Source organism: Citrus sinensis, chromosome 8, assembly GCF_022201045.2.
Source record: "Citrus sinensis cultivar Valencia sweet orange chromosome 8, DVS_A1.0, whole genome shotgun sequence".
Taxonomy (NCBI): domain Eukaryota; kingdom Viridiplantae; phylum Streptophyta; class Magnoliopsida; order Sapindales; family Rutaceae; genus Citrus; species Citrus sinensis.
In genome coordinates this window covers 23404681-23422864 of record NC_068563.1, presented here as the reverse complement: position 1 = coordinate 23422864, position 18184 = coordinate 23404681, and the positions used below count along the sequence as shown (strand labels likewise).

General features: G+C 35.8%; 1 long non-coding RNA gene across 4 annotated transcripts; it reads right to left on the bottom strand.

The window, feature by feature from the left end:
• Positions 1-16: 16 nt before the first annotated feature.
• Positions 17-17004, bottom strand: LOC127899050 (uncharacterized). 4 transcript variants are annotated; one of them, XR_008050842.1, is made up of 7 exons: positions 16733-17004; positions 15791-16474; positions 3668-4001; positions 2705-3199; positions 2092-2579; positions 1860-1933; positions 17-1754 (listed from the first exon to the last, which is right to left on the bottom strand). It is a non-coding gene; the product is annotated as an uncharacterized LOC127899050 (long non-coding RNA). The 4 variants fall into 4 exon arrangements; XR_008050840.1 differs by having other exon boundaries at positions 20-1754; positions 2092-3199; positions 15791-16294; positions 16397-16474; XR_008050839.1 differs by having other exon boundaries at positions 19-1754; positions 2092-3199.
• Positions 17005-18184: the final 1180 nt, after the last annotated feature.

Sequence of the window (18184 nt, the reverse complement as noted above, 5' to 3'; positions counted from 1 at the left end):
CAGGTGACATTAGGCATTAGCAAATATGTCACCATATCTTCAAATTTTTTATCACATGTCCGAAGTTGTCTGATAATGCTCCTTACTCAACAATTGAATGCCATGATTTGGGACTTTTAACAAAAAAAAAAAAATACTGGAGATGTATAACTTTAAAAAAAAATGAATGAAGAAATCAAGAAACACAAGATTGCAGTTGTCATGCAATAGAATTGAAATCCATAATCCAAGAAAATACCAATTAAGAAAGTAAAACACCTTAATACCTTCATTTCATATCCCAGATACCTACTCTATTATGCAACACCTCTCAGCCTGTAAACTTAGCAGTTAAAAGTAACCTCTTCGATAATCATCTTCCACAGCTAAATAATTTAAGAAAGCATCACATAACATTCAGATATACATCTCTGAAAGAAATATAAATTTCGAAGTTCTCAAGGAGCTCACACAACTACCTAAATGAAGTCTTCCTTCACTAAAAAAGTAAGTTATTCAGAATTTGGTTTGGGGAGATGAGCAAGTTAGTTCGAACCACTCAGTTGCTGACTGGAACCATGTAAATCATGGCACGCAATGCCGTGCGAGCGAGCTCTCAACGTTTCCAGCCAAGAAAAGTATAATAATAGCTTGTGGCTCATTGTAAACTAGTGGGCCGACTTGTTGCTGCTACGGAGGTGGCTAGGGGAAAAGATTGATAATCCATCACATAGTTGTTATCCAAGGCATTTACCAATGTGCTGCCCCTCATAGTTTGCTCCAAAAGTCAAACAAGTGACATAAATATTTTCATCACTACTACTTCCCCGTTTGCCCGTTTACAAATCATACAGCAAGTGACGTGAACAAAGATTGCTGACATGGAATGGAGATTAAACAAACAGCTCAAATTAATTTTTGAAGCATATCAAATATGTTAATAGAGGGTTACAAACATAGGACAGACAGCAGCATTGATGTACAAGGAACATGACAAAAAATTCAAATCAAATGACCGCGGGTTTGACGAAATTGCAGGAGCCATTCTTTTTAAGTTCTCTTGCTTTGTTGTGCACGAGTCACACCTGTTCCTACTGCAGATAGTATACTCCTAGATAACAGCTTTGATGTATAAGATTTGAAGGGGATTTACCTAGTCTATGCCTGCTAGAAGAAAAGTTCAAATTCTATATAAAAAATCAGAATAAAATAAAATTACCATGCAGCTTGCTGCATTTTGGTAATATATCTGTAGACGATGAACCCTGGCATATGAACAAGAACCACCCATTTGGAAAGCAGGCAAGTTTTCAGTTTCTAAGAGATAAATTCCTAAAGAAATTGACAAACATCACATATTTAAGCTGCTGTACTAACCAGTGTATGAATGCATTTTCTTGCCAAGTGAAAAACGAGATCACAGAGTAATTTGAACACTCAACCAGGGCCATCTCACGGTTAAAACAAATTTATTAGGAAATCATAGTTCATTTGGTACAGCAACATTGCTTTTAAATGGTACCTCTACAGCAAAGCAAAGCGTGCCCGGATCTTGTTCCTATGTCAACAAGCCCACAATATGAACATTTATTCAAACTAAAAATTTTCTACTTGAAAGAAAATGCCAGTTACTACTTCCACGAGCAGCTGCCGAGGTGGATTCAGATCCTCAACTATAATAGAACAGACCATAGATTGTGAACCGACTTAAAATGCCCATGTCGCTCCTCCCCAAAGTTATCTTTTAAAAGCAAACTGCCTTCCTTGCTGATTATCTGCAAGTTCAGGCATGATGAAGTTTTCTCAGAAAACTTATGTGATAAATTTAAACTCGTGCGCCAAATATGATGAAAAGTACAAAAATTAGATGTCTATTATACCTTAGACAGCGTGCTTTGTCACACTCTGCAAGAACAGCATGCGCTTGATGCTACGTTCTAGAAGTCCATGTACGCTACATTGTTGAACCATACCAAGGGAATAAAGAATAGCATGAATATTAAATATAAATTACTATCAACAGAAAACAGAAAAAGTCAAAATCATTAGTGAAAATAAGTGAAATTAATTTTGTTCCTTCTGGCACAATTTCTTGCGCCTCTTTTGCACTACCTTGAATCATCTGGTGATCTTTGGGCCTTGGTCTAGGGTTCTCCCCAGGTTTAAGTCTTTTGCGATTGATTTAGTTGTTTCATCGTTTTTCTTAGAATATGCAGTCGAGACACTACCCTCAGGCTTCACACTTTCACCCTATTCTACCAGGAACTGACACGGCACCCATATATAGAAGTATTTTAACAACAATATCCTCCATCATTTTTGCTGCAGCCTGAATGAAAAGAATTGGATCCCACAGTCCCTGCCTTTTCCAAGGACCGTGTAAGGTAGCACCACTTGCACTAAAATTAGACATAGTAACCTGGCCAGAGGAGGGAAAAATAGTTGGAATAGAGGAGATACTGATTTGTGTCACTGTTGTCCTGCAAGAGACATTATCATCTGAGATCTGCTTTGAGACAGAGTTAGCTCTAGAGACCACAGCTTCTAAAAGATGCTCAGTACCCATCCCAGAGAATGAACTGCTGTCTACTTTTCCTTAACTGAATGGAAACCAGAACTCACATCAGAATCATTCATAGACATTGAACTACCCTAACTCGTATATTGTCCGTCTGCAAGCAAATTATTCCAGTTGGCATTAAGGAGCTTATTCTTAAAATCTCACCCAAAATATTAAGTGATCCCCTGAAGGTGGTCACATGCTTCCATCTTCAAATTTAGCGTCGCTAGATTTTGAAGACACATTTCCAGAGTCAGATGTTTGGCAGTCATTAATAAAATCAGGCATTTGCACACTCAAAATATGCTGATGAAGATGGGTCGGTGGGTTGTTAAGAGCGGGAAAGAAATCACCATCCACCCTTCCTTTCAATGAATGTAAATTATATGGAGTATGATTACTATCTAACAAACTATGTCCTTCATCACAGCCTTTTGAAAGCATGTGACTGGTGGCTGTATCCACCAGACTGTACAAAGGAACCTCCTCTTTAGATGAATTTGCAATTTAAGCACAGAACAAACCGGGTGTGTGGAATGCATAAAGTCTGCTAAGTTACGTGGATTTTGAAGAGAGCACGGAGTTGAAGGTAGTCTTGCCTGATTACTCATCCCACAATGTAGGTCACCATTTTCAAGATAATTTGTACAAAGCAAACCTCTGACCAAGCCAAGCCCATAGTAGGAATTAAAAATATCAGCAAAAATTTCTAGCACCGAATACACAATATAAGGAAAACTCATGCATTTGATACAAAGCGGATAAATGAACAAGTTTGACACGAATGGAGAGAAATTTCAAGCTTTAAAGGACATAAATTTCGACAGTGATGGGCTAAAATCTTAATATAAAACATTAACCAAACTAACATAATTCCCCAATTCCGATCATAGGGAACATTAACAACCCAAAAAGAAAGCAAACACAAAAAAAAAAAAAGGACTCAAGGTACTAAAAAAAAAATGAATTGCAAGCATTCATCACCAAATGAAAGATGCCGAAAGCTAATGTTATAGTGAAACACAAAAATCTGAAGACAATTATTGTCAATACAATTGTTATAGCTATCTTCAATTAAAGCAGAAAATCAAATATGTAAAAGAGATTAAATGAGAAAAAGAAACTGACCACTTGAAGAAGAAGCCTCCTTAGCTGAAGTTTCTGAGCAACTACGTCACGCATTGCTGACAGTGTTGGGTGCAGGCGGAAGTGTAGAAGAATTTTTATTTAAGAACAGAGTATTTTGCTGGAAATTACTAAAACTTTATTGCTTAATTCATTTTTTTTTTTTTTTGGTTCTTGCTTTTCATACAACTAGAGTATTTATATGCATTATAGACAACTCTAGAGATTACATTAATCATACTTTACATTTCCAAAGCCACATTGCAAACATAAATTCTACCCTTTACTTCACGTTGAAAACAAACCAAATAACCCTTCAAACTTCTTGCTCAATTTACTAAATTACTAATTACATCACAACACCCCCTCTTAATTAGTAATCTTCAATTGCTTCTTGAATTTTTCAAACTTCTCAATGATGATTGATTTGGTCAGAAAATCTGCTGGCTGCTCATTAGTGCTGATAAACTCCATGTTAATTTCTCCTTTGCTTACTAAGTCACGGATGTAGTGATAACGCAGCTCAATGTGCTTAGATTTAGCATGAAAGACAGGGTTCTTTGTTAGAGCAACGGCTGACATGTTGTCTCAATAAACTGTTGTTGCAGCTTCTTGATCGAACTGTAAATCCTTGAGAATTCTTCCAAGCCAAACAGTTTCACAAGCTGATTCAGTTGCTGCAATGTACTCTGCCTCGGCTGAGGATAAAGCTACTGACTTTTGCTTCCTTGAGCTCCATGAAATCACATTTGTACCAAGACAAAATAAATAACCTGGTGTGCTTTTTCTGTGATCAAGGGAACCAGCCCAGTCAATGTCCGTAAAACCAACAAGCTTGCAATTGTCTTCTTTTTCATACATGATTCAATTTTTCATTCAAACCCATAGGAGTAGGTGCTGGTTTGCATTTGAACATGTGGAATTTCTTCAACAAATCTTCTACGTATTTTTCTTGACAAGAGAAGATTTTTCCTCTGGCTTGCTTCACTTGAATGCCAAGAAAATACTTCATTAAGCCCAAGTCAGTAATCTCAAATTCATCTAGCATGCTTTTTTTAAACTCTTCCACCATTTTCAGATTAGTGCCGCAATAAATTAGATCGTCAACATAAAGGAAAACAATAAGGAAATCAGTACCTTCCTTTATGACATAAAGAGATGGTTCACTTGAGCTTCTGTCAAATCCATTTTTAACTAAATATCTATCAATTCTGCTATTCCACGATCGAGGGGCTTGCTTCAAGCCATAAAAGGCTTTTCAGAGTCGATAAACTTTGTTTTCTTCACCTTTCACCTCATATCCTTTAGGCTGCTCAACATAGACCTCTTCTACAATTTCACCATTCAGAAATGTCGATTTTACATCTAGTTGAAACACATTCAATTCCATTTGGGCTGCCAAGGCAAGAACAGTTCAAATAGTCTCCATTCGAGCTACGGGAGCAAACGTTTCTGTAAAATCAACTCCAGGCAGCTGAGAGTATTCTTTTGCAACGAGCCGCGCCTTGTATTTTTGAACTGAACCATCTTCATTGTACTTGATTTTGAAGATCCATTTCAGCCCATTTGTTTCTTTTCCATTTGGCAAATTAACCATCTCCCAAGTTTTATTTTTCACAATGGTGGCCATTTCCTCGTTCATTGCATTGATCCAATCTTCATTTCTTGAGGCTCATAAGAAAATAAAGCAAGTTCACATGACTCATAAATTTCTCTCATTAACTTTATCTTCCTTGGAGGGCTTTCATTATCCGAAGAACTTTCTACTGCTAAATTTGGAGAATTTTGTTCCAAATTATTTTGCTATAAAGAATTTGGTGGAGATACAGGAGCGTAAAAAAAGCTAGATGCTTGAGATTGATCTTTTTCCCACTACCAAGCTGTGCCTCATCAATAAAACGTAAACTCTACTGATCTGTACTGTTTGGTTACTAAGAAAATCTGCTATGTTTTACTGAGAAAACTTCAGAGCATATACTGGTTTTATTTCTTCTTTTATTATTTTCCAAATGAATACAAAGCACACCTTTTATACATGTTGTTAACAGAAAGGAAAACTAATCATAATAAAATCTCAGCAAGCCTTAACTAACTCTGCTGAGCTGGCATTGCTTACTTAACTAACTTCAGCTCAGCAAATTCTCCCACGTGCTAACCTTGAGCTGACTGCTTGTTGCATTATGAGCTTCCTTAACAGCCCCCCTCAAACTCAAAGGGCATGGCTGCACATTGAGTTTGTTTCGAAAGTAATTAAAATGAATGAATGTGAGAGGTTTTGTTAAGACATCAGCTATTTGTTCTTCACTTGGAATGAAGTGAATTTCCAGCTCCTCTGCTAAAACCTTATCTCTGACAAAATGCATATCCAGTTCAATGTGTTTGGTACGTGAATGGTAGACTGGATTTTTAGCTAACTTTGTTGCACTCATGTTGTCACACCAGATGATAGGTACTGAGATGCATCTTATATTCAGCTCACTGAACAAAGATTGAATCCATGCTATCTCTGCACTTGCAGAAGCCAAAGCTCTGTATTCACTTTCGGCACTAGACCTTGTCACTACAGACTGCTTCTTGGATGACCATGACACCAGATTGTTTCCAAAATAGATACAGTAGGCACCTATAGATTTTCTGTCATCAATATCGCATGCCCAATCTGCATCTGTAAAACCTGTGATTTCCATTTTTCCACCAGCTGAAAACTTTAGACCATAATCCATGGTTTCCTTTAAGTACCTTAGAACTCGTTTACAAGCCATTATGTGCTGCAAAGTTGGAGCTGTCACATATTGACTGAGTTTGTGCACAGCAAAGGCTATCTCTGGTCAGGTTAACACCAAATATTGCAAGCCTCCAACTAAACTTCTATAACTGGTTGCATCCTCAACATACTGACCTAAGTAACCTTTAACCTCTTTTTGAAGTTTCAATCCAGTCACTATAGGAGTATCACACCCTTTACAGTTCAAAATATCAGCCTTAGACAAAAGATCATTAATATACTTTCTCTGAGATAGGTACATACAACCATTAGCATAAGAGACTTCTATCCCAAGAAAGTATGATAGTATTCCTAGATCCTTTAAAGCAAATGTCTTACTGAATTCACTGATAAATTTCTCTAATTCTCCACTGTCAGGTCCTGTAATAAGTATATCATCCACATATATAAGCACAAGTATTATTGAGCCTTGAATCTCTTTGAAGAAGAGAGAAGTATCAGCTCTGGAATTTTGAAAACCCCAATTACTGATCAGACAATTTTTCAGCTTGTCATACCAAGCTCTAGGAGCTTGTTTTAAGCCATACAAAGCCTTCTTCAACTTGCATACAAAGCTGGATTTTTTATCATTAATGAAACCTGCTGGCTGATGCATATAAACATCTTCTGTCAACTCTCCATTTAAGAAGGCATTATTAACATCCACTTGCCTTATTTTCCACTTATTCATCACAGCCAAACTAAAAATAATTCTTACTGTGCAGGCCTTTACCACAGGACTAAAAGTCTCAAAGTAGTCAATACCCTCAGTTTGCTGGAAACCCTTTGCAACTAACCTAGCTTTGTATTTAGCTACACTCCCATCTGTGTTTTGTTTGATTCTGAACACCCATTTACTGTCAACAACCTTGTATGCCTCTGAAAATGGTACCAGTGACCATGTTTCATTCCTAAGCAAAGCTTCATATTCATCTCTCATGGCTTGGTGCCAATTCTGATCACTTAGAGCTTCTTGAACAGTACTAGGTTCTTTGTTGGTGAAGGTGGTTATGTAAACTTTTGGCTTGAAGATTCCAGATTTTGATCTGGTTACCATTGAATGTGATGGTTGTGAAGAAAGGTTTCTGGTTTGAGTTTGATTTATGTGCTGGGAAGTAGATAGCTGTGGTTCATTTTGTGGTTGTGATTCAGTTTGTTGTTGTGTTGGTGACAATGGTATGGTTGATGAGGAATGTTCTGATATTGTAGTTTGAGAATGCTCTTGTTGATGCAGATTATTTGTGTGTGCAGAAACAGAAGGTACCTGTTCACTGCTCCTTGAACTTGCTGATTGAAGATCTTCCAAGCTGCTGTCAGTTAAGGATAATGTGGAGAGATTATAAATTTGTTGCTGGGAAAAGTTTGACACTGATAATTCAGAATTTGAACTATTCTCAGATGAATGAAAGACTTTGTTGGTTGAGTAAGGAAATGTATTTTCATCAAAGACAACATGCCTTAGGATATGGATTTTTCCTGAACTTGTTAAACACTTGTAACCCTTGTAAGAAGGATTATAGCCAATGAAGATGCATTTGGTGGTGTGAAAATCAAATTTGTGTTTATTAAAATCTCTCATATATGGATAACATAGGCAACCAAAACACTTAAGAAAAGAATAATCTGGTTTGTGTTTATAAAGCTTTTCATAAGGAGATAAAAGCTTAAGAACAGGTGTTGGTAACCTATTAATATGATATGCTGCTGTGTGAACAGCTTCCCACCAAAACTGAAAAGGGAGACTAGCTTGAGCTAAGAGTGTCAATGCTAGTTCAATTTTGTGTCTGTGTTTCCTCTCAACAAGACCATTCTGGTGATGAGTATAAGGGCATGAATGTCTAAACTTGATCCCATTTTGATTGAGAAAATCACTGAATACTCTAAACTCTCCCCCCAGATCAGATTGCAATTCCTTAATCTTGGTATTAAACTGATTTTCAACTTGTGCCTTGAACAGTTTGAAAACTTCAAATGCTTGTGATTTAAGCTTAAGTGGATAGATCCAGGTGTATCTAGTGTAATCATCCACAAAACTAATGTAATACTTGTATCCATTTCTGGATACAGTGGGTGAGGGTCCCCACAAATCAATATGAATCAGTTCTAATACTCCTTTTGTTTTTGTTTCAGAAGCTGGAAAACTTTGCCTGTGAACTTTGCCTAACTGACATGCCTCACACAAAGAATTTGTACAATTCACAATATCTTTATGAGAGAATTTAAATTGCTTGCAAGACTTAACTAAATGCATCAGAATCATTGAACTTGGATGACCAAATTTTCGATGTAACAAAGTCATTACATCAGATTTGGTTTTGCATTTATTGGAAACAGAATGATAACAAGCTTTAGAAGAACTATCAAAGCTTTGAAAGCTAGACAACATTGAGATAGGTTTATTTAGCTTGGTATGAAGATGGGATGAAGAAAATGAAGAATAGGGATTAGAACTCAGCAGCAGCTTGTATAGACCTTTTTCAGCAAGTCCCTGCAGCAGAACTTGTCCCTTCATGTCCTTCACAAAACAAACATTCCCACAAAATTCAACAGTTATAGGGTTATCAGATGTCAGTTTAGAAATGCTTAGTAGATTTTTGGTAATTGATGGAACAAGTAATATATCCTTAAGTGCTATTCTGGAATGTGCAGATAAGGAATTTGATGCTTTTTGTGACAGAAAAGCAAAACCAACATGAGTGATAGACAAACCTTCACCATTACCAATTATGAGCTGATCAGTACCTTTAAACTCCTCACTGATCTGCAAGTTCTCCATGTTGTTGGTCAGGTGGTGAGTTGCCCCACTATCCAAGTACCATCCATCATCAGCAACTCCTTCAAAGTTAGCCATAAATGCTGCTCCAGGAGTACAAGCATCAAGACCAGAATAATAGCTACTGCCAGACATAGGATTATAAGCGGAAGACATATAGTTGAAGTTCTCATAATCTTCAAAGTTTGGATTTGGAACAGGACCATCAAAATTGGACAGATATGCTGCTCTGGGTGCTTTTCCTTTTCCAAAAGCCCTTGGCATTGGCACATAATCTTCAATAAATCTATGCCAACAGATATCAGTAGTATGACCAGATTTGAAACAAATCTGACATATTGAGTCAACTGGATTGAAAGCTCCATGTGATCCATTCTTGATAACAGATGGTGAACTCCTTGGTGCTAAAGGATTATTACCATTAAAGGATTACCAACAGGATATCCTCTACCAAAACCACCTCTAAAACCTCCATTAAACATTCTTGGAGAAAGGTTCATATTTCCTCTACCAGAGATAACATTTCTACCACCATAATAACCTCCTCTCCTAAAATTTCCTCTAGGTTGTGCATAATAAACCTTAGGATGAAATGCACTAGTATAGGCATTAGTATATGCATAGTTAGCATTGAACATACTCTTATCATCCTGATCTTGTTCCAACCTAGTTTCATGAGTAAGCAATAACGCATAAGCATCATCAAATTCCATACGTGAACCAGTTATGAAGGTAGCAATATCACGGTATCCTGATCCTAATCCATTGAGTATGGTTAGCATTAGATCCTTTTCTGTTATCGAGCTACCAGCACTAGCAAGCTTATCAGCTATTGCTTTCATTTTAACACAATAATCTTCAATACTAAGAGATTCCTTTTTAAGAGTGTTCAGTTCATATCTAAGCTGAAGAACTCGAGCTTCAGATTGAACTCCAAACTTCTTTTCTAACGTTTTCCATACACCAGATGAACTTTCACAATTAATAACAAGACTAAGGATACCTTCACTTAATGTTGACAGCAGCCAACCAAGAAGAATTTGATCATGTGATCTCCAGATCTGATACTCAGGATTCTCAATTTGTTGTGTAGATCCATCAACTCCAGCTAACAAAATATTTTCTTCAGGTGCTGATTTGATTCCAGTTATGAAGTCTTCCAGTCGATTACCTCTAATCGAAGCCAGAACCTGTGAACGCCAGAGCAGGTAGTTTGATCGATCTAGTTTAATTGGATTCGTGAAAGAGAAATTGATTTGAGTGTGTTGATTGGTATTATTGATTGCTGAATTTCTCATCATTGTTTGCTGGTTACTATTTGGCTCTGATACCATGAAATAAAACGTAAACTCTACTGATCTGTACTGTTTGGTTACTAAGAAAATCTGCTCTGTTTTACTGAAAAAACTTCAGAGCATATACTGGTTTTATTTCTTCTTTTATTATTTTCCAAATGAATACAAAGCACACCTTTTATACATGTTGTTAACAGAAAGGAAAACTAATCAGAATAAAATCTCAGCAAGCCTTAACTAACTCTGCTGAGCTGGCATTGCTTACTTAACTAACTTCAGCTCAGCAAATTCTCCCACGTGCTAACCTTGAGCTGACTGCTTGTTGCATTATGAGCTTCCTTAACAAAATACAACATCTCTTGAGATAACAAGCTTATTTGTTGTAGGATTCAACAACCGATACCCTTTAGACTCATCACTATAGCCAATAAACAAATATTTTTCACCTTTTTCATCAAACTTCTCCCTGTTTATGAGCTAGAATAAGAGCATAAGCAATACTCCCCAAAATCTTCAAGTGATCAACATTTGGCTTTCGGTTGTGCCAAGCTTCAAATGGAGTTTTGTCTCTGACAGCTTTTGTAGGAGACCTGTTGAGAATGTACACAGTTGTATGACATGCTTCTGCCCATAAGTTGTTAGGAATGCCTTGGCCTTTCAACATGCTTCTTGCTACCTCTACGATGGTATGGTTCTTCCGTTCTACGACTCTGTTTTGTTGTGGACTTCGGCTGATAGTAAGTTGTTTTTGAATTCCATTATCCCTGCAATAATTCATGAATGGAGTGTAGATAAATTCACCACCACGATCAGTTCTCAAGGTCTTCATTTTGCATCCACTTTGCCTTTCTGCAAGAGCTTTAAACCGAAGAAAAGTTGAGAAAGCTTCTGATTTTTCATTCAAAAAATAAATCCACATCATCCTTGTATAATCATCAACAAAAAGAATGAAATATCTCCTGTTATTGAGAGAGAGGGCTCTTGTAGGACCACAAATATCAGCATGCACCAACTCCAACGGAACTTTGGCTCTCCATGAATTTTTAGGAAATGGAAGTCTATGCATTTTTCCATAAATACAGCCCTCGCAAACTTTTTCACATCTTCCAACATCAGGTAAGCCAATCACCATGTTCTTTTGCTTGAGCAAATTCAGCCCTTTATAGTTTAAATGGCCGTATCTTAGATGCCATAAATTTGACAAATCTGAATTTTCAGTTTTGAGAGCAACATTCTCATCAAGTGGCATAACAAGAGGAAAAACCTTGTTCTTTGACATTTCAACAACGGCCAGTGTGTGATTATTAGTTTTATCAATAATTTTGCATTTTTCATCATCAAAATAAATTGAAAAACCCTTTTGAATTAGCTGCCTCACACTCAAGAGGTTTTGAGTTAAATTTGGAACATAAAGAACATCATAAATGAGCTTTTTGTTACCTCGCTTTGTATGGACAGCAATAGTGCCTTTTCCCACAGCTTTCTGCATCTTTCCATCTCTAAGCTTCGTGCCAATTGCACCCAGTACACCTTCATACTTCAAAAATTATCTCAATACCCTAAAATCTATTTTTGCCAAAATTTTCATCGATACCCTTTAAAAACTGATAGGAAATTACTAAGCTATCCTCATTTTAAAACATTTCAACTCAACGGACAGCCCCTCTCCCTTCTCTATTGAAGCAAACAAACACTTATCTGCTGCAATTCTCTCCATTATCAAACTCAAACAAACAAACACTGCAATTCCCTCACCGGCATCACCTCTGCAATTCCCTCACCGGCATCACCTCTGCCGAAACAAACATTCATTCTCCATACATGGTAAATCGAACTTCAACACGAGCAAACTAAGCCTGAGAAGGGGAAGCTGCCACAATTGAGAAAGTGAAGCATAGTTCGTCACTACATAATCGTTGGAGAGAGTTGATCATTTACTGCAAAATTATCAGAATGTAACTAGTTGAGACAAGTAATTCCATGTAATTAGTTTTCTTGTTAATATTCAAGGGAAAAAAACAAAAGTTAGGATTTTATATTAAAAAAATAGATTAATTAGTTGTGGGTCTCTCATAACATGTTCAAAAATAAATTTCTAGTTGTTTTGCTGCATGCAAATTGTGAAAAATTAATGGATTGTGCTAATTATAATTTTGTTATGTAACACAAGATTTGGTCGTGTAAGGTTTTGTAAGATTCAAGGTGTGTATTACACGACCTTCATGTATTGCACGATTACACGACCTTCATGTATTACACGATTACACGACCTTCATGTATTGCACGATTACACGACCTTCATGTATTACACGTTTACACGACCTTCATGTATTACATGTTTATACGACCTTCATGTATTATACAATTACACGATCTTCTTGTATTACACAATTACACGACCTTCAATTCCACATTTTGTTTCTTGTCAATAGAATCTACACATTACATTTAGTTTAATTAGGCTCACAATAAATTGGAATGGTGCATATACCTTTACCTTGTGAAATGTCATTAGTTAGAGAGATTCTTAATTTCCAATTATAAGCCATGGTAAGTCATGATATGTCTAGTTATGAGTGGAAATATTTTATCACTGCGAATGGTGTTCTTATGTGTATAACATTACATTAATTTCCTATAGTTGATATTTTTTTTTCTTAATTGATTTCATGGATTAATTATATGCAGGCATTCCTCATGTATGCTTGTATGCTTGGCCAGAGGAAGAAAACACTTTGAAAAAAAAACTTTTTAAATGGCTGTAATATGTTTAATTGCGACTTTAAAATTACACGAATTTTTCCATTAATCGTTAGATTAATTTAGTTCTTTAAAGACTTAATTTGTGCTAAGAATTTATATTTGTTGCTATGCAGAAAATGTCAACGAAAATTATTAAAAAAAAGAAGTGAAATTAAATTGGAATCTAAAAAAATTCCACATCATCATTGGTTTGAATTGTAACTGGTGGCATAGGATCAGATGTCTTGAGTTTGAACTTCATTGTGATTTCGAATTCTGAAGTATCTATATCAATAACTTTAGCTATCTTCTCCACCAATTCGGCATATGTTGTCGATCGTGGTATCATTATCCCTTTAGCCTTTGAAACTTTGAACTTATACTCGTCATTTTGCTCAATCTATTCACCATTAAAGAGAATAGGCACACGTACCAAAACCATATCCGATGATACAATAAAAACAATAATATTAAATTTCATATACAAGTAACTACATGACCTACACGACCTACACGACTATATTTCTTACATGACCTACACGACTTACACAACCTACATGACTAACTATATGACGTACACGGTATCAAAAGAATGCACGACTCGAAACATTTTCGCCATAAATAAGTTATATTGCTGAAAAAAAATAATTAAACAACCTACATTGCATATATTTCTACGTATAAGAAAAAATGGTGAAAATAAAACATTGTAATGTGAGGAAAATTTCTAAATTTTCCTAAAAATTAAAAAATTTAAAACCCAACAACATTAACATACCTTATTGGGTTGTTTAATAAACAATGCACCTTTAAAGAAAGAGTGGGTGTTAAAGAAATGAATACATAATTGTATTTGTGTAAGAAGTTATGAGAGATTTTGAGAGATTCTAAGAGATTTTGAAAGAATCGGCAACAAAAATAGATTTGGGTGAAAGAAATGAGGAAAGAAATATGAAGACAATTCATTGAGTGAATTTGATGCATTCATTAAGGGTATTTCCGACTTTGCTCACATTTGTTAGGGTATCCATGAAAACAAAAAAGGGAGGGGGTATTTAAATAATTTTGAAACTATTAAAGGGTATTTAATTAAAAACCCCCCAAGGTTCACTTGCGAATTAAAACTTTGGTCAAGGCTGATGAAAATGTCACGTTCGCCAGTCATGTGGTTGTTGCAGCCGCTATCCAAGTACCACAAATTATATGATTCACGTTCAGCACCTTTACTTGAATAAAAGAAGTAATCTCCATCACCTTCCTTTGTAAAATTTGCCTCATTTTTGCCTTTCTTATTTTGATATCAACAATCCCTTTGAGAATGGTTAGGAATGCGACACCTTGTGCATTTATAACGGCAATCTTTTGATTCAGGATTAGACCGATTACAAATAATGCACTGAGAATCTGAATTTTGTTGTGAATTCCCTCTGTCATTTTTCCACTTGTTGCGGTTGTCGTTTTGTTCTCTTTGCCCTTTGCCATGTTGTCCGTTTCTTTGAGACGAGCCTCCATTCTTCTGGTCTTTCTTGCTGCTTTTATTCTGATGTGAATTATTAATCTTTGACTGAAAAGCTTGCTCTGTAGGCTGGCTTGAGGATCGATTGATTCTTTGCTCATGAGACCGAAATGATCCTTACAAATCTGAAAAAGTCATCTCGGACAAATCCCTTGATTCTTCAATGGCTGCTGCTGCATGATTAAACTTTGGAGGAAGACATCTCAACACCTTTTCATTCACCTTCTTGTCTTCAATGGTGTCCCCGCAACCTTTAATTTGGTTCACAATCTCAATAACTCTGCTACAAAAATCCAGAACACCTTCACTGTCTTTCATTGATAAATTATCGAACTCTTTCCACAAAGTCTGCAACTTGATGGTGACTGCCTTTTTGAAACCTTGAAATTCTTGTTTTAGGATTTCCCAAGCATTTTTGGCCCTTTTGACACTAAAAATTCTGGGAAAAATTTGATTTACTAACACCTTGCTGAATATATCGAAGTGCCGTGGCATTTCTCTGTATGTTTTCTTTGTACTGCTGTTGATGTTCTCGAGTCCAATCTGAAGAACTCGCAGATTCTAGTGGTTCAGCATATCCATCTTCAACAACATCCCATAAATTTTGAGAGAGGAAAAAGGTTTCCATTTGATTACTCCAATATTCATAATGTACCCCTTCAAATATTGGAACTTGACTGGGAGCATATGAAAATAATGTGGGTAGGGTATTTGATGTCATTTTGAGGGTGTTTTGGAAAAGTTCTGATACCAAATTTGTTGGGTGCAGGCGGAAGTGTAGAAGAATTTTTATTTAAGAACAGAATATTTTGCTGGAAATTACTAAAACTTTATTGCTTAATTCTTTTTTTTTTCGTTCTTGCTTTTCATACAACTAGAGTTCTATATTTAATTATTTATATGCATTATAGACAACTCTAGAGATTACATTAATCATGCTTCACATTTCTAAAGCCACATTGTAAACATAAATTCTACCCTTTACTTCACGTTAAAAACAAACCAAATAACCCTTCAAACTTCTTGCTCAATTTACTTAGATTACTAATTACATCTCTACAGATAGAACTTCAGCATTTATTGCCTGCATCAGGTAATAAATATTCAAGCTTTTCTCAACTTTCTCAACCACCAAATAGAAACCTTTATTTCCCCAAAAAAATGAGTGAATAGATAAATAACAAAACAAATGAGAAAGAAACGACCTTTGTTCTCAAAGGGTGCTGCTGAAGCTGTGTCAAATACTGTCGGAATCCTTTCTTTGCAAGTGATCACATTTCCTGACTGAAATTTCTCCTTCTCGCAACACTAAAAAGATGGAGAGACTCTTAATAAATGTTTTCTTTTACAACAGCCCAATCTCCCTCTTTGTACTTTCTGAAGTTCACCTCTTTGCACGGACAGCAATAAAATATCTTCCATAAAATATCTTACTGAAGTCCATTTTCCATCTTCACGGAAACGGAACGATGAAAAACATAATAGTCTTTAGCAGGAGCACCTTCATTCTGGATACAGTTCCAATTTCCAAAAGAATAAACTGCAAGTAATGGTTACTTGACTATTCAGATTCTTGACCTCAGCTAATATGCACAGTAAAATTTTCTCTATGTAGAACAGACAGAACAAGAAAAAATTTAACTTAAAAAGAGTTCTGAATGGAGAAGAGCCGGTTGCAGCTGCCCCTTGTTCATAAGTCCAAAATCCAACAAGACATATTCTGATGGACATTAAGCAGAAAATTTTACATTAATAAATATCACAGGATCCTGTACTTGTGATCATACAAATTGAAGATTAAGCTCTCCAAATCATTAAAGCAAAAATTTTAAACATGCCGGCTAATTTGAAACAGTAATTAGGCAAACATTTAAAAGTTATGCAATAATAAAACCAAAAAAGAAACATAAGCAATTTCAAAATTTTACTTTTTTTCCATCTGTATGACAAAGGAGCAGGGATAAATTAGGAAATGTACCGGCTTCCAACACGGCCTGGACGGCTGCTTTCAACCCAAAAGCGGACCTGCCAAGCACTGCGGCTTTCGCCGGGAGTTTGGGTCATAACAGTTCTTTTTTTTGCTGAAATCATGGCCATTATTCATGCTATCTCTCCAGCTTTCAGTCCTAGTTGGAATTGCATTTGGTTGGAAAGAGTTAAAGAGCCGAAAATATTGTTTGGCAGCTAAGAAAATCAAAGAAAATAAGCTGGATCTGAAAGTACTTTTTTATTCAACATACTTCTAGAATAAATCTGCACATGTAACAGTCTTTATATACGAATACGGCAGCTTAGCTAAAACTAACTAATTACAATTTGCTTAACTAATCGTCGCGTGTACAAGCACCTACATAACCACCAGGAGCCAGCTGGCAGCACACGTCATTAATTTGTAACTGATTATAGAAGCCGCTGTGATCCTCTGCATTGTTGCTTGCTTTGCTGCACATGTGAGCCTCCTCAACAGAAAGTGACTCCACATTTGGATTTCTTGTTTGTTCGACTCTTCTTTTAAGCCTCCATGGTGCTTCAGGAATGAATGGTTAAATCGTCGAGCTACATTATCCAAAATTTTATTCCATTGTTCTCGTACGTACCGAAAAGGCAATCAAATAGCAAATTTCGTGGCCAAGTTGGGTTTGCATAAATGTAGGCAGTTGCCAGTTTGGGACAGTAGCCTTAAGGTTATGCTGAATCTGAATGCCGAGGGAACCCAACAGTTGGCAAGCTGACCTTGATGGCTGAGATGAGCTGGTCATAGCCATCAATAGCTATAAAGGAGTGGAGCTGGTCAATTTGGATAATTCCAGATGAATCTGTAGATAGTTCACAAATCCAATGTTCTCCGTAATCTGAAGCAGCAAGGATGGATGGATAAATGTTCGACTTGTTATGGGAGTTGATTGTATCAACAAATAATGTTCTCAATACATCAGGCTAAGGAAAAGAGTCTTCACGTACATGATCACGATTTTTTTTTTTTTCAAATACATTGAAAAATAATCATGATGCACTTCCATATAGCAATAATTATTTGTATATTCCTAAAATTTATATAATATTACATTAAGGGAAATTATCATTGCACCACCTTTATTTTACTTTATATTCATCCAACCACTTCAAAATTCTAATATGTACTTTGCACCACTTTTTTTTTTCATATTTGTATCAACTAGCCACTTTTGTATTAACATTATTAAATAATTTTAATAAAATGATAATTTTACCCCCAAATTAATAAAAAGACCATTTTATTTTATAAAAACTTTAAAAAATAAAAAATATATAATGATAAAAATATCCCTAAATTTAATAAAAATAAATCCCAAAATTAGAATTTTTATTTTTAATAAAAATTATTTTAATATAAAATTATAATTATAAAAATAATTGTAAAATTTTGGGATTTAATAAAAATCCCCTAAAT